We start from the raw sequence: 23,901 nt of genomic DNA, 5'->3' as shown, positions 1-23,901 counted from the left end.
TCGAAGGGAGAGAACCCTGTGGAAGCCTGGGGCACCTCGCGAATGGCGAAGAGGACGTGGGGAAGTAGCTGGTCCCAATTCTTCCCGTTCGCCTCGATGCTCTTTTTGAGCATTAGCTTGATGGTTTGGTTAAAACGCTCGAATAGCCCGTCCGTCTGCGGGTGATACACCGAGGTCCGGAGCTGGGTGACCTGCAGTAGTTTTAATAACTCCTTGATCACGCGGGACATAAAACACGAGCCTTGATCGGTGAGGATCTCCTTCGGGAGTCCCACCCGGGCTAAATAGTAGCATTAACTCTCGGGCCACCGCCTTGCTGGTCGCCGCACGCAGTGGGAGGGCCTCGGGATATCGGGTCGCGTAATCTAGGATGACGAGGAGATACCGATGTCCCCGGCTCGTCCTGGGTAGGGGTCCTACGATGTCCAACGCTATTCTCTCAAAGGGGGTCTCGATAATAGGCATCGGTGTGAGCGGGCTTCGCTCCACCGCCCGCGGGGCTACGCGCTGGCAGTCGGGACACTCCTGGCAGTAACGCGCTACATCTTTTCGTACACCGGGCCAGAAAAACCGCACCACCACTCGCTCTCGCGTTTTGTCCATGCCTAGATGTGCGCCGAGCAAATGTGTGTGGGCCATGAATAAACCTTACTCACGTATGGTCGCGGTACCACCAGTTGACATATAACCTCGCGCTCGCGTTCGTCGACCCTATACAACAACCCTCGCTGTGTACAAAAGTGGGGGTGGGTCAGGTGGCTCACTGAGTCCCTCACCTGACCGTCGTGGGCGACCACATGTCCCCACGCGTGCGGAACTGGGCCCCGCTCCGTCTCCCGGTCCCGGTCGTCCCTGGTCCCCGGTGGATCGGGCCGGGCTTCCCGGTGCTGACGGACCCTCTCCTCCGGAACCCGCCTCGTCGTCCGACTCAGTCCGCCTGGCGGCCGTTCGGCGGGTCGCTCCCAGGGCTGGTCCGTGGTCTGCGGTGGTCCCCCTGGTCGTCGGTCGAATGCGGTTGGGCCGTTCCCGGGGCGGATCCTCTCCGACGCGGTCCCCTCGGATCGTCGGTCGGCACGCCTCTCGCGGGCCGGTCGCCCGCTTCGGCCGGCCGGACGTGCAGCTCCCTCCTCCTCGTTCTCCCTCGTTGGGCTCCAGAAGCGAGCGAAGATGGGGCAGTCCCGCCGATCAGGAAACGGTACCGGGAGGTCGGCACTATTCCGGCCCGAGCGACGAAGACCCCCTGGGGTGTGGTACCACCACGTGACAGGTGTCATACGTCCGGGTGTCGGCGTGCACGCAGAAACCTGCATCGGGGTTTCCCGGTCTACCCCCGGCTAGGTCGGCCCTCACCAGGGTCACGGCACTCCCCGTGTCCAACAGGGCATGGGTATCCTGGTGCATCACCTTGATGGGGACAGTGGGGGGATCCTTGGCCCCTTGGGCCCAGCAGGTGACCAGCATGCAGGTGGGGCGGTCTCTCGGGGCGGTGCACGCGGAGGGCATGGGGACGTCCTGTCGGTCGGGACAGTCCCGGGCTAGGTGTCCCCGTCGTCCGCAGTGGTAGCAGCGCCGGGTCTCGGGTTCCCCTTGTTCTCTGGCGGGGTGGACGGCCTGGTCCTCGACGGCGGGTCGGAGTCTCTCTCCGGCCGGCCCGGGGAGTGGGTCTCGGGCCCGCCGCCAGCCGCTGTGCCACCTGCCATTCTCCAGCTGGCGCACGAGGTCGTCCACGGTCTCGGGATGGTGGTGGGCCAGCACCCTCCGGGCGTCGGGAGGCAGCTGTCGCACGGTGTTGTCCAACACGACCCGATCCGCGGGGCTGGTCCCTCTTCCTTAACCATCCACCTCCGGGCTAGGCCTACATTGGTGGGCTAACCCTGGGTCCGGACGGTTCCTCGGACTCGAACGTCCACGTCGCGGAAGTTGGAGGCCCTCGCAGCCAGGCTATGTCCATAGTAGGCCAAGACGGCCGCTTGATGGCGGGGTAACGGCCCCGCGTTCCCCGGGTTGTGGTCCTGACATCCGCTTGCTGGGCGGGACCAGGGTTAAGAACGGGGCCACTATATAAGGCCCGCTGGTTCCCTGGCCACCTCTCTCCGGGTTGCCACCTGCTCAATGTCTCTAGGAAGGCCTCCACAACGTCGTCGGGTCCTATTTTCAGGGAGCCCTCGTGTGACCGCGGTCCGGGGGCGGTCGCGGATGGCCTGCTTGTCAGGCGTTGCAACCGCCTCCTCAGCATGGCAGTCTGGGGTCCTATTCTTCTCTCGGGCCCGGCTGGTCCTGCGGCGTCCCCGGGGTTCTGCATCGACGTCCGCGGGTAATCCACCTCGTTATGATTGTCTCAAATCTCAAGCTTTCGAAATGAGAAATCCCAAGAAATGTGTTGAAAACCACATTCTGATTACATTGGCTATGCGATGGAGGACACATTGAAGCTCATACTAATACAAAGACAACACACACACACACACACACACACACACCACACACACACACACACACAAAACACAATGGCTCAGAGTGTAAGTTGAGCCATAGCTCTTTAAGCAGTAATGAATCTCTTAAACACACCAGTTGCTTTTCGTTAACACTATAATTCTTTGTCTGCGTTTGTGTGTAATAAAGGGTTGGCCTACTTGAAAGGGCCATTCCAGGGTCAAGCTCAAATGACACACACACATTCACTCACTCACACACACACATTCACTCACTGACTCGTACTCAAAACTCAAAGACACTAAAGCAGTGTTTTGACAATCGAGGTAATGTTAGCACAGCCTCACAAAGACCGCAAGGTTTGTGTTTAAAGGAGTCCTATTCTACCCTTTCTGAAGTTAGTTATTTCATTTGGGGGTTTTATTTGAATATGTGTCATGCTTTAATGTTAAAAATACACTTTATTATTATTATTATACAACTGTTCATTTCTTCAGAACCACTTTGAACCCAAGGTAGAACGTGGTCCTGTCTCTCGCTGGCCCACGCTGTTGTGATTGGTTAAACGCTTAGCGCGAGTGTCGGCAAACACGCAAGCAGTCCTCAGCGGCTGTAATTTCAGCGGGATAAACGATTAGCTCAAATTGCCTTTTGATTTAGACTATAATTATTCGGTATTTAAAAACTGCTTTACTTGATTAATTACCTGGAAAACATTTAACAAAATGTGGACGGAATCACATCTGCCAACTTATGTCAATGAAAACTGCGTAAGGTTCAATAATTGCAGGAATGAGCAGATGGCAGTGAAAGATATGAACGGTCAGATGAGGTGGGGACAACTGACCTTTTTTCATACACCACACAATATGGACACACAGACACACTTTGCCTGTTTATCTAATTGAGGGTCTATACAATTACCAACTTCTGGTCTCATTCTAGCCGTAACAAACTATAAGGTTGTGTTTAATTTTGTATTAATTCAACAACATGATAAAAGATGAAATTGCTTAAGTACATAGACTCCACAATCATAGGAGGGATTTATGTATAATACCATGGGTTTTTTTCTTCATAAAATCCAACATTGTTTTTTCTTGTATCATATGAAGTCAACACCAAAATAACAATGAGCATCCTTAATGAGCCTTTTTAAATTATCCTGATGGCTTCACACTCACCAAGAGCGACATGACCTATTGGTACCTATCATCTATCTGATCACTAGAACCAAGACAATTAAGGGATTACAACGTCTGTAATATCACAAGAACCATTTCGCCTACTGGGTTTGGATCATTGACAAAGTTGAATCAAAGTTATGTGTCTTATCGTTTGGCTGATGGGTAATTTAACCAAAAATGCCCTCCTTGGATTAAAGCCTTTTTGTGGATGTTTGTTTCAGACTGGCAGGATGTGGAGCTGATGCAGGACATTGAGGCGGCGACGGGAGAAGACCTGGGCTCCAAGAGGCTGCTCGGGAAAGGACAAGGGAAGGGGAAGGGGAAGTACCCCAACCTCAGCAATCTGAAGAAGAGTGCCAACACCTCCCGGTCCAGGCTGGAAAATAAAGTTTTCAACAAGTATGTTATTGTAATGAATAATTAGTAATAATTCATTTTGATTCATAAGTAGTGTTGATTTATTTCATTGTTTAGACTGTAATAACTGCTATGATATGAACAGAGTAGTTGTAAATGTTTTTTGTTTTTCCTCCAACCTCCTTGTCGTGTCCCCAGGAAATCGGTGCGGCGAGTGTCTGAGGTGATGACCAAGATCGACAGTAGGAAACATGAGAAGTTCTCTAATCAGTTTAACTATGCGCTGAACTGATTGGCTCATGACCATATGCTACATTTGGGCCTGGTTGTACTGGGGCTGGTCATGTATAACAACGTAGACCTACCACGAGAATGAAGCCGAGCCGAGATCCAGCGTAAAGAAGGTAAGCATCAGGATAATACGACCGAAGATGAAAAGACCTGTGCATCAGGATCAGACGTCTGAAAAGTCCTAAATATCAGGGTCAGACGTCTGATAAGACCTAAACATCAGGATCAGACGTCTGAAAACGTCTAACCTTAACCCTAACGTCAAGCTAAATTGTCCCACGAAGCACATCCTCAAGTTGACCATTTAAATATTACAACGTTTTATATGTAATGTAAATATTCTTGTTAAGTTAATGGATTTGTGTATTAATGTTTATTCTGAGTTGGCTCATTCAACCACATACTATTAAGCATTTGAAGTAATACACTGCACTGTATAATGTGTGTTGGTCTTAGATAAGCAGCGTATCTAAAATATACATTTCTTTGTTTGCTATAATTTTATTTATTTTTTGCACTTAACAACAATGCAGGTTGCAATACAATAATGTATTATATATATGGGTATTATGCATCATACAAGCAAAACATGTTAGCTGGCAGTGAATATTGCTTGTTGCTCCATGTTTGATAAATAGGCGTTTCCTTTTTTTTCAAAAGTTTCTATTGTTCAATTTGGAAATTATATGTTTTTTCCATTGAGGAACTTGTGGCTTATCTTTCTCCTCTTTTAGATAGTAGTTAACTAATAGTTGACTGATTAGTTAAAAATATCATTATTGTTCTATCAACATTTTTAAGTATGTATTCCATTATTAAATTCTAGAATATCAGCAATTGTTTAGTTGTTTATATTTCGGCTATCTTTTTTTGGCAAAGGCTATCAAGCTGAAATTGGAGTTGTTTAAAATGTTTGAGTTAATTTAAATGAAACTTGTTTATATTGGTGATTGGTATAATAAGTATACCTCGTTGTATTTATCAATGACCTCTCCCTATTCAGTGTTCCATAGTATATTTATATCCTCCACCAATGAGGATAGGTCATGGGAGCGGGGCGGACCTGGCGCTATGTTCAAACCAACTCGGAAGATAAAACTACGGTGCCCCTCTGGTGACACGGGTGAATATTGACTAATTCGTGGCCACAGAATTTGCCACACATTAATAATTCGTGCCCACGCATTAATAATTCGTGCAGCCCACGCATTAATAATTCGTGGCCACAATATAATAGTTTGTGGGCACAAGATGAATAATGCGTGGCCACAACATAATAATTCTTGACCACATAATAATAATTTGTGGTAATGAATTAGTATGTTCTGGCCACGATCAAACTAGGAGCTTGCCGGCTGTAGGCCTATACGTTGGAGAAATTGGAGAACTTGAAGAACATGGAAAACTTTGAATTAATTTGGTTTTATTTTCATTTAGGGATGGATTATAATCAAATACTTATATCCCTTGCGGTTAGGCCTGGAGTAATTAATTAGCATAAAGAGTCACCTAATGCAGCTGCTTAAAATGCATGGGTTGACGCGCAAAGTATATGCTGATCTCGGGGAAGTAATATATTTCATTATTTACCAGCTGAAAGGACCTGGGAGACTTCACAGATACAGATGGATGCACAAAAGTGCTTGTCAAATGGCATTCGTGCAAAAAAGGAAGAAAGGAAAAGAGTTAAGTTCAATGCAAAACTATCTTATTTTACGCAATTTAAAATTACAAGTCTAAACTGCGTGAAATGGAAAGGTATCCAAAGATTTCCTTCTATTTCCTAGCCAGCGGACCGTAGTTTATGACAAAAACAACACAATTGACGGCAACCCAGTTGCCGCCATTAACGTCGTTAACGTGGTTTGGAGCAGAGATGTTTGAACTCATGAAGTCGTTTGGTAAGTGAACGGTGCATACATTGTGTACATTAATGTTCCTCATCAAAGCATCCCGCTCCTATCACAGGAACAACCTGGGGTCTCATTCATAAAACTGTGCGTGGGATAGTTACTAAAAATGTGCGTACGCCCAGAAGCCAAGTTTTGCGTGTGCCAGAATATATTCAGATTTATAAAACCCTGCGTACGCACACCGTACGCAATCTTTGCTTTATAAATCACAGACTGCCTACAAGTGTGCGCAACTGAAACAGCTTCACGTTCCGCCCTGTACACGCCCCTTTTTAACCATAAATGGTCAATGCAAATGACCTCATGAATGCGATCTGCATATAAAACAGACTCAGATGAAAGTATTATGTCTTGTCGGAAACAATGGCAGAAGTAGGTGAGAAAAGCAAAAAAGCGAAATCTCACGGAGGTTGAAGTGGAGACACTTGTGGGTGAGATGGAGGCCCGAAAAGTAGTTTTGTTCGGCGGTCACGGGATTGGGATCGCCAACAACAAAAAGCAGAGTGAGTGGCAACATGTTGCTGCAGTAGTGAACTCTGTCAGTAGCACGGAGCGCACAGTCCCAGAATTAAAAAAGAAGTGGTCTGACATAAAGTTACATATTTTTATGTAGCCTACCAATAAATCGTTACGGAGTAACGGACTACGATTTTGATGAGGAGTGTGGCTTGGTTTTCCACAAATGGCATTCGTGCAAAAAAGGAAGAAAGGAAAAGAGTTAAGTTCAATGCAAAACTATCTTATTTTACGCAATTTAAAATTACAAGTCTAAACTGCGTGAAATGGAAAGGTATCCAAAGATTTCCTTCTATTTCCTAGCCAGCGGACCGTAGTTTATGACAAAAACAACACAATTGACGGCAACCCAGTTGCCGCCATTAACGTCGTTAACGTGGTTTGGAGCAGAGATGTTTGAACTCATGAAGTCGTTTGGTAAGTGAACGGTGCATACATTGTGTACATTAATGTTCCTCATCAAAGCATCCCGCTCCTATCACAGGAACAACCTGGGGTCTCATTTATAAAACTGTGCGTGGGATAGTTACTAAAAATGTGCGTACGCCCAGAAGCCAAGTTTTGCGTGTGCCAGAATATATTCAGATTTATAAAACCCTGCGTACGCACACCGTACGCAATCTTTGCTTTATAAATCACAGACTGCCTACAAGTGTGCGCAACTGAAACAGCTTCACGTTCCGCCCTGTACACGCCCCTTTTTAACCATAAATGGTCAATGCAAATGACCTCATGAATGCGATCTGCATATAAAACAGACTCAGATGAAAGTATTATGTCTTGTCGGAAACAATGGCAGAAGTAGGTGAGAAAAGCAAAAAAGCGAAATCTCACGGAGGTTGAAGTGGAGACACTTGTGGGTGAGATGGAGGCCCGAAAAGTAGTTTTGTTCGGCGGTCACGGGATTGGGATCGCCAACAACAAAAAGCAGAGTGAGTGGCAACATGTTGCTGCAGTAGTGAACTCTGTCAGTAGCACGGAGCGCACAGTCCCAGAATTAAAAAAGAAGTGGTCTGACATAAAGTTACATATTTTTATGTAGCCTACCAATAAATCGTTACGGAGTAACGGACTACGATTTTGATGAGGAGTGTGGCTTGGTTTTCCACACTTGGGATTTAATTGACATTTGATTATGTGTTTACAGTGTCACATAAAAATATTATGTTATTGACACATGTTGGACAGATGCTTTATTCCATGCAGTCGCGCCGTCAGTGGACAGTATGGAGTGACGGGATTAAATATAGAGAATTTCTTTTAATTTATATTCTAAGGAGATGTTTCTGGAGTTATAACTGAGAAATAACGCAGTTGACTTAAATTATTCTGATTACATAGATTTAACGCATGATACGGGTTGAAATTACATGAATGTAGGGCGATGATGAAACATAATCGTTCTTCTCATTCTACAAATCTTCGTTCTGACTTCAGTTCACCACCACACCATCTGTGTCGCCAATTCTCCTTTTCCTCTAAACTATGCGTACGCATGGGTCAGAGTTTGCTTAGGGCTGCGCACATTTTCCTGTCAAGTTGTTTTTTTATAGATCACAACCTTGGCGTGGAAAGTCACGTACGCCAATTTCAGCCCCGTTTTTTGCGTACGCAACGGTTATAAATGAGACCCCTGATCTCACAGGAATCTGTGAAATGACCACGGACGCCTAACTCAGAATCCGTGGAATCCTCACAGAAACACGCCATGAACGAGTCGACCGCGGGCGCTTAACTTAAAATCCGTGGTGGTGTCTATGGAGGTAGATTTGTGTCTTTATTATGCAATCAAAAATAATAGGTTTGAGAGCAAAACTTTCCACACTGCAATCAAAAAATAGATTTGAGAGCAAAACTATCGACACCGCAATCAAAACATTTTTTATTGCAAAATAAATAAATGTGATAAAAAATTATTAATGGGAATCCAAAAGTTTTGTTTGCGAATCCAAAAGTTTTGCATGCGATTTGCGAATCCAAAAGCTTTGCTTGCTGTTGAGCTGAATCTCGTGGGTGGGACCTACGCCGAAAGATGTAAGACACGTCTCTATTGGCCAGTCTGAAGTCCATGATGAGACAGAGCGGGAGTCGGGAGCTGAGAGGACAGAAAATCAATGCGCAGGTATGTCTTCCGTCATAGTAATAGCAAGAATGTTATGTTTGAACTGGTGCATGTAGATTGCTTTTGTTTAACGATCTGTGGATGTTGTATTGGGTTAAAAAAAATACACATTATTTTGTCAGCCTGTAGCTGCTAGCTTAGCTCAATTACCTAGTTATAGGTACGTTACGTGCCCAGGCTGCCTATTAGCCTGCATGACGTTGTGCATGTAGCTACTAGCAGAGAATGTCTAATATGAGGAGAATGGGCACTCGCTGGTTAGTTCCGGTTTTCTGGACTGGTTGCAGTAATAATCGCTGTCCACGCGGGGCGCTCGCAGGCGAGTACAGAATGAATGGGAGCCTATGGGGTTTTATCCTCAGAATCCAGTTTTCTCACAATGTAATTTTTTGTCAAGTAATTTGAAAGTTGCGTTCAAAAGGAGGGGCTAAGATAATAAACTCAGCTGAATATTGCATTTTTTATCTGTTCTAAAAAGGTGTTAAAAACATGCGATGACGTCACACATTGTCATACTGTCAGAGGTACTGCTTTACGGCAGTTTCTGAAGCACTTCGGCACTTCCGCATTTCTCTTTTCCCGCAACGATAACACCAGCTGTTGGAGGTAAGACTTTTTTTTGCTTAATACACTAGTTACAGAGTTTTAGTGAGCTAATGTAAAAAAAAGAAATGCGCAAATGTTTTACATATGTATGTTACTTACAGAGAGTGTTTTTTTTAATCCTCACTAGTGCCGATGATAAAGCTTTTCTTTTTTGTAACGATTATGAGCCATTTCTTTCTCCTGAAATAGAAACCTGGATTAGAATCATCATTTTAAGACTGAATCAACTTAGTTTACATCAGTAAACAATCTCCTAGAGAGCAGTGTTCTGTTGTACTCCTCCTCATGCCTCTTCCTTTCTTGATCTCTACAGTTGGACCTTGATGCTGTGACAACGGACAAGTCTTCTTCCTCTGTCTATTTTCCCTGCCTCTGTTCAGTATGTTCGGTGTTGTTAAATCATTTCTCTTTTTTTTTATTAGTTACTATTAGTTACTGTTCTTATCGTGTTCTTGTTAGTGTGATGTTTGAATAAACTTGCCTGTTGCAATGTTGGTATAATGTTTGTATAATTACTGTTATACAACTGTTACTGTTTCAATGTGACCCAGATCATATTTCTCATTTAACAAACATGTGTAGCTTATAATGTGTTGATTGTCCATCACAATATTCGGCATACCAAAGATTATTCAGAGCGATCAAGGGCCAAATTTTTCTTCAAATTTGTTTTCCCAAGTTCTAAAGCAACTTAACATCAAACATAGTCAAGCATCTGCATATCATGCACAAAGCCAAGGAGCTTTAGAACGCTTTCATCAAACTCTGAAGTCTTTATTGCGAGCTTATTGTACAGAGATGCAGAGGGACTGGGAGGAAGGTCTGCCATGGTTGCTTTTAGCAGCAAGGGAGGTGTGCAAGAAAGTACTGGATTCAGTCCAAACGATTTGGTCTTTGGTCACCGAGTACGTGGTCCTTTGGCAGTGCTTCGAGATGAGTGGTACACAGAGGAACCTCCGTCCAATTTGAGAGTGTATGTAAACAGGTTCAGATACCGGCTTTACATGGCTGGCCAATTGGCAAAACGGAACTTGGAAAAAACACAGGGAAAAATGAAGCGTTTGTATGATCGATGTTCTGAGAGACGACAGTTTAGTAAGGGTGACCAAGTGTTGGCTTTGCTACCAATTGTGGGGTCACCATTTCAAGCTAAATTCAAGGGTCCATATACTGTAGAACGTCAACTCAGTGAACTAAACTACTTAATATCCACTCCAGATCGCAGGAAAAGATAAACCAACTTTGCCACATAAATCTGCTGAAACCATATTATGGTCGTGAATGTCCCCAGAATGAATCTGAGGGTTCACACACTCCATCTGAAGTGAGCCCAGTGTTGTCTGCTGGTACAGTGATGCAATCAGGTTTTGGTGGGGGAGAGGAGGTGGCAGTGCCAGATGATTCTGTACTGCATGGTCGTCTGAAGAACTCTGAATGTCTAAAGAATATGGATGGCTTGTTGTCTCATTTGTCTGTTGAGAAGCAAACTGAGTTAGCTGTACTGATTGCAAGCTATCCAGGGTTATTTGGAGACACGCCGTCTAGGACAAATCTGATGGAGCACGATATTGACGTTGGTGACGCTAAGCCCATCCGGCAGAGATTTTACAGAGTCTCTGAAGAGAAGAGGAAAATATTGGACCGTGAAGTAAACTACATGTTGGACAATCAAATTGCAGTACCCTCCTCTTCCAGTTGGGCATCTCCATGCGTGTTAGTTGAGAAATCCGATAAATCACCTCGATGTTGCACCGATTTTCGTAAAGTGAATACAGTGACCAAGTCTGATTCCTTTCCACTGCCTCGGATGGAGGATTGTATTGACCAGGTTGGTGCAGCAAAGTTTGTAAGCAAATTTGATTTGTTAAAAGGGTACTGGCAGGTTCCATTAACTCCAAGAGCTCGGGAAATATCTGCCTTTATTACACCGTCCGGCCTGTTCTCGTATACTGTTATGGGTTTTGGTTTGCGCAACGCACCAGCTACATTTCAACGGTTAATGAATATGGTTGTTAACAGACTTGAAGGTTGTGCGGTATATTTGGACGATGTCGTGATTTACAGTAACACCTGGGAGGATCATCTAAGTCGCATCCGGGCTTTGTTTGAACGATTTGCAAATGCGAATTTGACAGTAAACTTGGCTAAATGTGAGTTTGCAAAAGCTACGGTGACATATCTTGGCAAAGTAGTGGGCCAAGGTCATGTGCGTCCAGTTCATGCAAAGGTGACTGCTGTTGAGGAGTTCCCTCTTCCCACTACGAAAAAAGAATTAATGAGGTTCCTAGGATTGGTTGGCTATTACCAATGTTTTTGCCGTAATTTCTCGACAGTGGTGGCCTCTCTGACCGACTTGTTGAAGATCAAGTCTAAATACATCTGGTCCACCTCATGTCAGCAAGCCTTCACTGTTGTTAAAACCCTGTTATGCTCTGCGCCAGTCCTCCTAGCTCCCAGACTGGACCAGCCATTTACACTACATGTTGATGCCAGCCATGTTGGAGCAGGTGCGGTACTCCTCCAGGCTGATGGAAAAGGTATCGAACATCCCGTTAGCTTCTATTCCAAGAAGTTCAACGCTTACCACCTGAACTACTCAGTTATCGAAAAAGAAGCATTGGCATTAGTTCTGGCTCTGCAACATTTCAATGTGTACCTTGATTCTGGAATGCCAATTGTTGTATTCACTGACCATAACCCTCTCACCTTCTTGAATTCTTTGCAGAACCCTAATCAGAGGCTTATGCGATGGGCTCTGTTTTTGCAGCCGTACAACCTAGACATCCGTCATATTAAGGGCACCCACAACGTCATGGCGGATGCTTTGTCCCGTGCACCTTTGTAACTCAAAAAGTGAAATTGAAAGTGTGTATCCTGTTGCAGTGTACAGGAGTTTATGCCCTTTATGAATGTACGGGGTAGAACTCCTGTCTTATGGGGGGAAGTGTGACGGCCACAGGGTTGCCTTGTGTGGTGGTGGTGCTGCTTCTGGTGTGTTCTGTGTTGCAGGTTGCTGGTTGGTGGATTATCAACTAACGAGATGCAGCTCACCTGAGCAGGCTGAGCTCAGGAGCCTGTAAAGCAGCCCTGATCAAGTGACTCCTCTCTCTCCCTGGCCAGCAGCCCGATCCTTAGTTTCTGTTATGTTTGTTTGTTCACGGTATTCTTTAATAAATTCATTAAGTTCATACAAGACCATGTGTGGCCTCCCCTTCAATGGTACAACCGTTGAGCCAGGTTGTAACACAGGGCAGAGCAATTATATTCAATGGCTTAAAACAAACCTCGTGGAACGTCACCTCGCTGTGGGGAAAGGAACCGGAGCTTGTGAGGGAGGTGGAGCGCTCACCAGATCAGTTGGATCTGGTGGGGCTTACCTCTACGCACAGTCTCAGCTCTGGTACCATACTCCTGGATAGGGGTTGGACTCTATTCTTCTCCGGAGTTGCCGAGGGCGTGAGGCGCCGGGCGGGTGTGGGGATACTCATAAATCCCCGGCTGAGCGCCGCGGTGTTGGAGTTTACCCCGGTAGACGAGAGGGTCGCCTCCCTGCGCCTAAGGGTTGTAGGGGGGAAAACTCTGACTGTTTTTTGTGCGTATGCACCAAACAGCAGTTCAGAGTACTCGGCCTTCTTGGAGACCCTGAATGGAGTCCTGTATGGGGCTCCAGTAGGGGACTCCGTAGTTCTGCTGGGAGACTTCAACGCCCACGTGGGAAACAATGGAGACACCTGGATAGGCGTGGTGGGGAGGAACGGCCTCCCTGATCTAAACCCGAGCGGTCGTTTGTTATTGAACTTTTGTCTTAATCATGGATTATCCATAACGAACACCATGTTCGAACATAAGGGTGCTCATAAGTTTACCTGGTACCAGAGTACCCTAGGCCGAAGATCGATTTCGTGATCGTGTCATCTGATCTGAGGCCGCATGTTTTGGACAATCGGGTTAAGAGAGGGGCGGAACTGTCAACCGACCGCCATCTGGTGGTGAGTTGGATCAGGGAATGGGGGGAAATTTCCAGATAGACCTGGTAAGCCCAAACGAGTAGTGCGGGTGAATTTGGAACGTCTGGAGGAGGCCCCCGTCCTAGGTATCTTCAACTCACACCTCCGGCTGAGTTTTTCTGGCATTCCTGTGGAGGTTGGGGGCATTGAGCCGGAGTGGGCGGTGTTCAAATCCTCCATTGCTGAAGCTGCGGTGGCTAGCTGTGGCCTCAGGGTCTTAGGCTCCTCAAGGGGCGGTAACCCTCGGACAACGTGGTGGACACCGGTGGTCCTTCCAAAAGGAGTCAGCTGAGGTGGTTCGGGCAACTGGTAAGGATGCCCACTGGGCGCCTCCCTTGGGAGGTGTTTCAGGCACGTCCAGTGGGGAGGAGACCTCAGGGAAGACCCAGGACTAGGTGGAGAGCTTATGTCTCAACACTGGTCTGGGAACGCCTCGGGATCCCCCCGTCAGAGCTGGTCAATGTGGCCCGGGAAAGGAAAGTCTGGGGCCCCCTGCTTGAGCTGCTCCCCCCGCGACCCGACCCCGGATAAGCGGACGAAGATGAGATGAGATGAGACTTACCTTGTTGGTAAAAGATTTGAAAGTTTGTCACTTCAGAAGAAGACATTGATTCTAACATCCCCTTTTCTTTCAAAGACACACAACCAGAAAATGAGTTTGAAGGAGAGACACCCTCAATGCCCATGATGGATGACTGGGCAAGCACACAGGCATTTGCTTGTCTCAGAGAGACAGAAATTCAAAATAGCGATAGTATTTGACCACAACTGTCTAGACTAGAGCACATGCCAGGCCACACTGTATGTTATCCTATTGTTAGTGCTTGCACCAACACAGTTACACTTCCAACAGCTCATCTGGGGGATTACGAGTCCTTTAAAACCAACTTGCAAACTGCCATTAAATATGGTGGAAGCTTTGACAGACTGTAGCTTGTAAACTCTACTCTGTTCTAGTCTACTCTGTTCTACTTAGTTTGTTCATCTAGTCTTTTCCTAGCCATGTCTAATCCTCTTGTCAGTTTAGTTCCTGCCACTCCCCCTTGCCATGACATCACCTCGTGTTTGGGTTCAATCCTGTTCTAAGTAAGCGTTTGTAACAGACATTAAGAATCCAAACATAATGTCTTAGCATTTGAAATAATGTCAATGTTAAGTCCAATTGTCATTGCGAAGTGTATATTAATGTGGTTCAAAACAATATGGCACACATTTTGACAAATGTTCTGTTCTGATTGAATTAATAAAAAAAACATTGCACTAAACTATTTGAGTTGTATGAATACATATGTGAATTTCTAAATCTCTTAATTTTGCCTTATAATGCTGTTTTTAATTACAGGCAAGTCAAATTTAGGTAAACCAAAACACTTGTGCTCGAATTGGGCTTTATTTGTGTATAATTCACATAAATGCTGGTTGAGAAAGTGAAGAAATTCGTTAGAATCAGAGGTAATTATGGCGGGTTGAAAGTATGCATTCATGTATATCAGAATGTTAGAGTCCGAAAGCTGTTCTAAGAGCATGCAAGTAGATGTCCCGACCAAAGGATGAGGACTCGGTGGTGGGGTTCACTTGGTGCTGTAGTGCAGCAAGTCATTCAGCTGACAGGGGGCATTGGATGTCTGGTACAATAACTTCATGCTCAGTGTTGTCACTTTGCTGTTCCTGAGAGGGTTGCTCCTCAGCTTGCTGGATCTGGAATGAACAATAAAAGCCATCAATACATCAGACATCAGATTACTGGAAAGTAGAATGATCATCTTCTACACCCATATATCAGATCAGAGATCACAAATAGTCTTCATGCCCTGTTTATATTAAGATGCTGTGTTTTCATTGAAGTTTTGCTTCCCCCATCTGACCCTTTTCGCAGGTTAGTCTCATATGACCTTAAACATACCTCTACCAGGTCTGGCTCTGACACAGGTGCTTGCAGCATCCCGATCATCCATAGCTTATTCGGTGTCAGATTTCCCTCTGTGCGCAAGGGGTGACAATTCCAGCTCTCCGTAAAATGCTGCAAATCTGATCGTAGTCGTGGTATGAAGACATACCCGACACCAGAGGCGGAGTGGCCGTCGGGACGATCGGGAGATTTCCCGGTCGGCCGGCCGGCCAGCGAGGTCAGGTGGACCGGCCCGCAATTGTGTAGCGGCCTGCGAAGACAGTTGTGAGCGGCCGCGAAGCGTCTGCAAGCCGGCCCTGAGCATAATTTATTCCCCGTCAAGACGCCGTGAAAATCCCCGAAATAAACAATATATGTCTCAAGAACATCCAACCAATATTTATACCACTTGCTTACTCTCTATGTCTCATTCATGTTTTTTTTTTTATATTATTCTTTTTTACTTCATTTAATTCTTCATTATTCAGGCGTTACAGAACTTTCATAGCCATAAAGAAATAATACGAACTACAGTTTACTTTAATTTGTTTGTTCTTGAATTGACGTAGAATGGAGCAAAGACTCCTGGGATTGGGAAATGCGTTTATCCAATAAACAGCTTGCAGGGCAAGTCCATTTTCGGAAATGTAGGGGGATATATGAGCGGCCCCACGTCTAATGGCATGACCCTAAAGACGTCAGACAGAGAAGGCAAGCAAGTTCGTGGTTGCTTGCTTTTGTTTACCGGCGTTGCTATGGTTACCGGTCTTGTAAGGAAGTGCGCCAATTTTCGGAGTGCCAATTCTCTTCCTCACAGAGCAGAACTGTGGCCCATTCACACATTTTTATTTTCTTAATTATAATTATATCATTCATTTTTACAGATTTTTTAATCGATGGGGGTGGGGGGGGGGGGGGAGGGCCGGACCGGGGAGGATTCTCCCGCTGGCTATTAGTGTCCCACTCCGCCCCTGCCCGACACAGAAGAGGTGGACAGCAATGGACAGGTCAATAAAGCCCTCTTCCTCCAAACTGTGGAGCACGTCGTAGTACTGACACGTTACACTCCAAACATCTCTCCATATGCGTTCTACTCTAACCATGTAAGGCTTTCACTACACTGAATTAAAACCTGAAAATGTCCACTATTAAAAAGCAGCAACACCCGAAAACAGTTATTACAATCAACTTAGAAGCATTTCCGATCTCTTATTTTTAGATCAATTTAGAACTGCAAAATGACTTCATGGCATAGAAGATTTTGAAACTGATGGGATTTAATATTAACATGCATACTTTTTACCCGAGGGGTTGGGTTATTTGTACTGGCATTCAATTAACTCTGGTTATAGACGCTTTTTCCAGCAATAAAGCTGCCATGGGCTGTTCCTCGCACAGTAAACATGCATCTAGCGATGTCTACATTTTCAACCCCTTGATCGGCTCGTACTCTGAAAGAGAAAGACAAGGTACAAAATAATATATTTTTCTGTGTTAGAAACAAGCATAATTTCCCCTTATTTCTTTAATATTACAACAGGTCTCTTCTATGCCACTGAATTAACTGTAAATGAGTGCAGGTAAGCCCCAAAATGTCATTGAATTGAAGCAGAGAAGTGATCAAACATTCACTACCAGTGACCCCAGCTGTTGGGAACATGGATTGGTATTTTGTTTGTTTTTAAATAACTCATTGCATATTATTTCTAAAATTCTGTGTGTGGACATTTTATCGTCATCTTTCTTCTGAACACTAATTTAATGCGCTTGCCTTGATGGCCATCCATTTTTCCGAACTCCTTCCATGAAGAATCCAAAAGCCGTCTCTGCTTTGTTATTCCCAGCTGTGTCCAGGTAAAAGATCTGTAACGAAGTGGGACACTTGTGTAGTAGTTCTGAAGATAAATAGTGAATGAGGGATTGAAAAAAGAAAGAAAAAAAACATTACCTTCCTTGAAAAGCCATCAATTGCTCCAAAAATCACAAAGTTCTACCTAACAAAAAGGTAATTGTTATACAGCACTGATATTACGATTGGGTGACATAAAATCACCAATAATTAGAAATAGTTCAGTAGGAGAAATAACACCTTATCAACTTGTGGTTTGTGTCGATGTGGACAAGAGACAAGGGAGCGGGAACAGAGTACGTCCGTCTTGCAATGCAAGACAGCTGGACCATCCTGGCAATTATTCCTGCACCATCCACACACTGCAATGACATCTTTACTCTTCTCCACGAAATCCGATGCCCCATTGCTTGTAGCTATCCTTTCACTAGCCTGTAGCCAGCATGGGGCATTCTTGCCTTTATAGACCTAACTTTCTGATCTAGCACATCATCTGATATGTCAGAATAGCATTTTCTGACAGAGAGGTTATGCTCTTGCATCGGTCTATACAGAGTTGACCTTGAAATCCCATGGAGGTCACTCAAAGAAGTCAGTGGTAACCCAGTGCTGAGTAGATTCAGGAGGGTTTGACTTTCTATGTTTAGCCGGGGTCGCCCCACACTCCCACTTCATTCATCCACAGCTACATGATCCAATAGTGGAGGGACAATACTCTGTGAGAGATAAGTGCTGATAACTTCAGACAGCTGTTGTAGACTGTCTACCACACACTCAGGAACGTCAATATAGGCTGCCCCAGCTCGAACAAACTGCAACTCCTGAGAGCAAACAAAGTGCATGTATTCAAAGTATATGGGTTGCCTGTGGACAGAAGTAAGTCTATCCCTGACTCTCTGCAGGAGCTGCCATCGCATGGGTTCCTGCAACAAGGTAAAACAAACCTAAGATAACATGAAAGTAAGATAACAAAAAGAGAGTGGTTTCACACATACAATTTTAAGCGTGCACTTTTGAGTATAAAACTTGATTTGACTGCAAGAAATTTCATCTATCATTTTTAAATTCATATTGTGCTTATAATAAGGTGCATAACATTGTAATGTGATCATACAGAGCATAGCATAAATGTTTTTAACAATTGATTCCGGTAAAGCACAAGCTGTACAATACTACAGGATAATACTGGAAAACAAGTCATATTTGATTAGTGGTGGGCATAGATTATTATTTTTAATCTAGATTAATCTAGATTAATTTTGGAATTAATCTAGATTAAAATTGCAAACGTCAAAAAATCTGTTTGTTTACCTTGACAGCGGTCAATTATACTGGACAATGGTGATTTATCAAATATAATTCACTGCCGGAAGTTGTGAAGTGCCCATGCAAGTCAACGGAGCACAAACTAAAATAATTGACAGCTGAACGTTGGGAAGGCCCATGTAAGTGAATGGAGCAGTCTACAGCATTGAGAAGAGCCGTGTAATAATCCATAATAATGTAAGGTTTAGAAGTTAAATATTTGAAAGTTGTAGAATAAATTAATATAATTTATATTGGAGTTAATTTGCTAGAAATGTACTTATAATTTTTAGTCAGTTAATCATTTACATTATGTTACACAATTATTACATATTTACATGTTAAGTTAAGTTAAGTTAAGTCCTTTATTCATCCCTTTTTAGGGGGAAATTCTTTCTCTGCTTTTGACCCATCCGGGTAGCCGGTGAACACATACACACACAGAGGTCCACACACAGAGGTCCACACACATGGGGGCACACACATGGGGGCACACACATGGGGGCACACCGGCACTACCGGAGCAGTGGGCTGCCGCGGTGCAGCGCCCGGGGTGCAGGTGGGGGTTTCAGATGCCTTGCTCAATATTTAACACAGTCAGGATATTCTGTTGAATCTGCCTCGCTGATTCCCTCACGTTTACCTCAGTCTAAATTCTAGCTTCTGATTGGTTAGTTCAGTCACGTGATGGGTCCAAACAAGGAATTGTTTGAAAATAGATTAACGGCGATATTTTTTTTATCGCGCAATAAAAGTTTTGCATTAACGCAGCCGTTAACGCCGATAACGGCCCACCACTATATTTGATCTATTTCCCACAATGACAACACCATAAACAAATATAAATTTGAAGTAATTAGCCAATATCCTACCTGGGCCTGTGATCTGCCAGGTTGGTTTTCCATTCTGGGAAACAGGGAAAGTATTATTAGCTAGGTGTTTAAGCCATTTCACCACAAGGCAGTAACACAGAAAATACCATGTCACTACACATTCCCATACTTATGCTAAGTAACCATAAAGCCATATTCCCAAAGGTTAATTTCGATTGGTGGCGCAAAAGTTGGTTCATCGAGATAAGCAGTAGGTGGCGCAGCGCCAATCAAACCTCAAAACGTTGAAAAACAATGTAGAAAACACGATGAAAATATGACATTGATGTTTGTTTCATGTATTAATTTGAGGAAGGTTAGGGTCTCCTCGTCGATCCAGATCTGATGTTTTCCTCTTTATTAACATTGAAAATCCACGTAAAAACATGTGAATGGAAACCCAGACAGCTCAGCTAGCACGACACCTAAGACGAGAAAGTGACTAAAGCTAACTAAGCTGGCTACAGGCTGATAAAATAATACAGCACATCACAAATATAACATAAACTAACGTTAGATCGTTGAACACAAATAGTCCTGTTAACTAGTAGCTACATGCACAACGTCATGCAGGCTAATAGGCAGCCCGGGCACGTAACGTACCTATAGCTAGGTAACGTACCTATAACTAGGACAGAACCTATAACTAGGTTCTGTCCTCTCAGCTCCCGACTCCCGCTCTGTCTCATCATGGACTTCAAAACTCCCTCTCTCGTTACTAACTGTGGATGATGCCAAGCTGTCAATCTGATTGAGACTGGCCAATAGAGACGTGTCTTACATCTTTCGGCGTAGTTCCCACCCACGAGATTCAGCTCAACAGCAAGCAAAGCTTTTGGATTCGCAAGCAAATCTTTTGGATTCGCAAACAAAACTTTTGGATTCGCAAACAAAACTTTTGGATTCGCAAACAAAACTTTTGGATTTGCAAACAAAACTTTTGGATTTGCAAACAAAACTTTTGGATTCCCATTAATAATTTTTTTATCACATTTATTTATCTTGCAATAAAACATTTTTTGATTGCAGTGTCGATAGTTTTGCTCTCAAATCTATTTTTTGATTGCAGTGTGGAAAGTTTTGCTATCAAACCTATTAATTTTGATTGCATAATAAAGACATAAATCTACCTCCATAGGTGTCACACCAAATTTGTACCGGGTGCCAAATTTGTACCGGGTACGTAATCAGTTGTCAACAGACAACAGAATACGTAACGCCTCGTGCCCACTGCCTCCGTCCGTTGACTGATCCCCATTGACTTTGAATGGGGAAGGACGCACAATGCATTGTGGATCCGTGCGCTGAAGGCTCTGTCACGCCAAATTTGTACCGGGCGCCAAATTTGTACCGCCTACGTAATCCATACGTAATCCATTCCAAACCTGCCTGGCAACAGTCGAATGACTGTGGGAAGGTTCAAGAACGTTCGCGAACTCGTTCATTGAGCGCGACAAGACAGATAACACTTATTTTACAAATTACATTTATTAGCGTTCCTAACTTTATATTTTTATTGTATTGTATTGTATTTATCTATTTCCCTAAAGAGTAATAGCTAAATGTTAGGGATAACGTGAATAATAATTAAAAAAAACATTTACCAGTTAGTAAATGCCTGCTCACCTATCTACCCATCTATCTATCTATTATCTATCTATCTATTACCTATAATATATTCTCTAAATTAAAATTAAAATTCTCCGTAAGATTTGCAGCATTTTACGGAGAGCTGGAATTGTCACCCCTTGCGCACAGAGGGAAATCTGACACCGAATAAGCTATGGATGATCGGGATGCTGCAAGCACCTGTGTCAGAGCCAGACCAGGTAGAGGTATGTTTAAGGTCATATGAGACTAACCTGCGAAAAGGGTCAGATGGGGGAAGCAAAACTTCAATGAAAACACAGCATCTTAATATAAACAGGGTATGAAGACTATTTGTGATCTCTGATCTGATTTATGGGTGTAGAAGATGATCATTCTACTTTCCAGTAATCTGATGTCTGATGTATTGATGGATTTTATTAACACAATCTAGCTAGACTATGATACACTTTAAACACTCAGTTTACTAGCTAAATTCGATTAAACAATTAAATGCAACACAAATATAGAGTAAAAACAAGTGTTATCTAGCGATCCGTTATCTGTATTATGTTATTTCATCTTTGGCAACATGAGCGCAAATGTTTTTTGAAACCTGCCTGGCAACGGACAACCCCTTACGTAATCTGTTGTCCGTTGCCTGGCAACGGACAACTGATTACGTACCTGGTACAAATTTGGCACCCAGTTCAAATTTGGTGTGACAGCTCCGTCAAAAAGTTGAACATTTTTCAATTTTTTCGGCAGCGACAGATCCGTCATCCAATCAGATCACATATGCAAATTTAAGCACTGTGACACAGGCTCTGACGACCCTGGAAACCTCCCCAATCCGTCAGCCACGCCTTCTGAGCAGTGGTATAGTCTACGTCAGTGGTTCTCAAACTTTTTACCACGAGTACCACCTTAGAAACAGTGGCGGCTGCTGGTCTTTTAAAGAGGGGAAGCTCATTTTTGGCCTACATCAAAATAGTTGTCAATTTATTTATACCTCAATTCGGCCCTCCGTTCCTTTTCAAGAAAATGCTAGCTGGCTAGTTCACTCCGACCTAGCCAACAGTATAAATGAACGAACTAACGAAATGATATTAATCTCGGAACAAGGAAATGCGGAAAGTATGTTAAACTGAAACAAGGAAATACAATAAATGTGTTTTATTCACAGTGTAAGAAATTAATAATGGAAGCAATTTCGCCAAGCAAATACCAAGAAATGTGTTGCAGTTTGTCATGAGACTTTACTTGCAAAATCCGCGATGGGACTGAACTCAGATAGTGAAGTGACTGTGTATATCTCAAAATAGCTGTCAATCAAAAAGTGATTCAGACTTTCGACTGATCCTCCAATCATAACGCGGAAGCCCAGCGTCCAGGCTAGCACAGGCCAGCCCACTGCTCCATCCACCCCCAGAGACGCTGAGCGTCCGGGGGCGGGACAAATCTGGGCATTTATCCAATGACCGTCGAGTTTCGAGGCAATGAAAAAAACTGTTCCATGCAGTCTCATTGAAGTGAATGGACGCTCGGCTTCTACGGTCTAATGCATTGACATTACGGGAATGTATGAGAAGTTAACAAAATCGAGTCAGTCTTGGATAAGATTCTTATCGAACTCGTCTTCGACATGAACGTATTTTAACGAATTTGTAGTCAATGAAATGTTAACACAACAATACATATTTGAATATTTAATGTTCGAAATTTTAGGGGAAGCTGAGCTTCCCTTGCAGTCTTAGAGAAATCGCCACTGCTTAGAAATGATTTGGCTCTCCAAGTACCACCGGAATTAAAATAAAGTGCGTAGGCCTATAACTACATAGAGTTTACACAGAAGGCATTAATATTAATAACACGATTTATTATTCACATAACTTGACTTGACTGAAGCAACCAACTGTCTATAACTCATGTATTGTATTTAAACACTTGCAACGGGATAATACTAACAATTGAACAACTGCCTCAATAGGGCTACCTAGCAAATGGGGATATCATCTGGCATATAACATACCAGTCAATCAAGTGAGGTTATTAACACGTATACTGCATTAAAGCATTCAGAGCACTGAATATAAATTTTAACAACTGCAGTCAACCAATCATGTGAGGTAAATTGTACTGCATCAAAACATTCAAAGAATTGAACATGAATATTTAAATACTGGAGTCAAACAATCCTGTTATAAGTAATCATGCGCAGCAAAGAGAGAAATCATGTGTACTGCGATAACACTGTAATCAAACTATCATGAGTAAGAACAAGTGTATCATAGAAAAACAACGTATTCAGTATTAAAAAATACTGCAGTAAGTGCCATAAGGTCAGAATACAAACTATGTTTAGGTTTGAAGGAGAATGTACTCAGGCACACATTGAAAATTAGGCCTATCATGCTTAGTGGGAGGGGTGTGATGTCTGGGTCGATTGAGGTTAGCCTCAGACTTGGTTCAGTATCCAACCTGCTTCCAGCACACAAGTTGAGGGGGGATGGCATCCCCCTTTGGAATTAAAATTATCAAAATCATCCCCCTTCGGAAACAGCCATCCCCCCTTCCCATCCCGTTATTTTATCAATTAATGTGGAAATATTACCGCTATTTCATTATAGCGGTTTCCTTTTCAATTCGGCGCAAGCAACGTTACTTTTCCCAGGGACAGATTTGACAGCGATACTGCATTCTCGGGCAGTATGCTATTGCGCAAGCACGCAGGCGTACTTGCGCAATAGTGCCTTCCCGAGCTCTCATTCCACACCGTACGAAACTGACACTGGTAGCGTGAAGCAGTCACTGCATCTCAGACATCGCTTCCGCAGGCAACTCTGTCCCCTTTTCTCCTACTAAACGAAAAACTAAAACGAAACAAGTAGCCTAACCATTGCAAATAATTTAAAGCTGCAAATAAAACTGCAGCAAATGGACTATGGATTACGCGTTGTGATCTTCT

This window comes from Gadus chalcogrammus, chromosome 10, assembly GCF_026213295.1.
Source record: "Gadus chalcogrammus isolate NIFS_2021 chromosome 10, NIFS_Gcha_1.0, whole genome shotgun sequence".
NCBI classification, from domain to species: Eukaryota; Metazoa; Chordata; class Actinopteri; order Gadiformes; family Gadidae; genus Gadus; species Gadus chalcogrammus.
The sequence above is the reverse complement of the archived record's forward strand: the minus strand, read 5'-3'. Positions refer to the sequence as shown.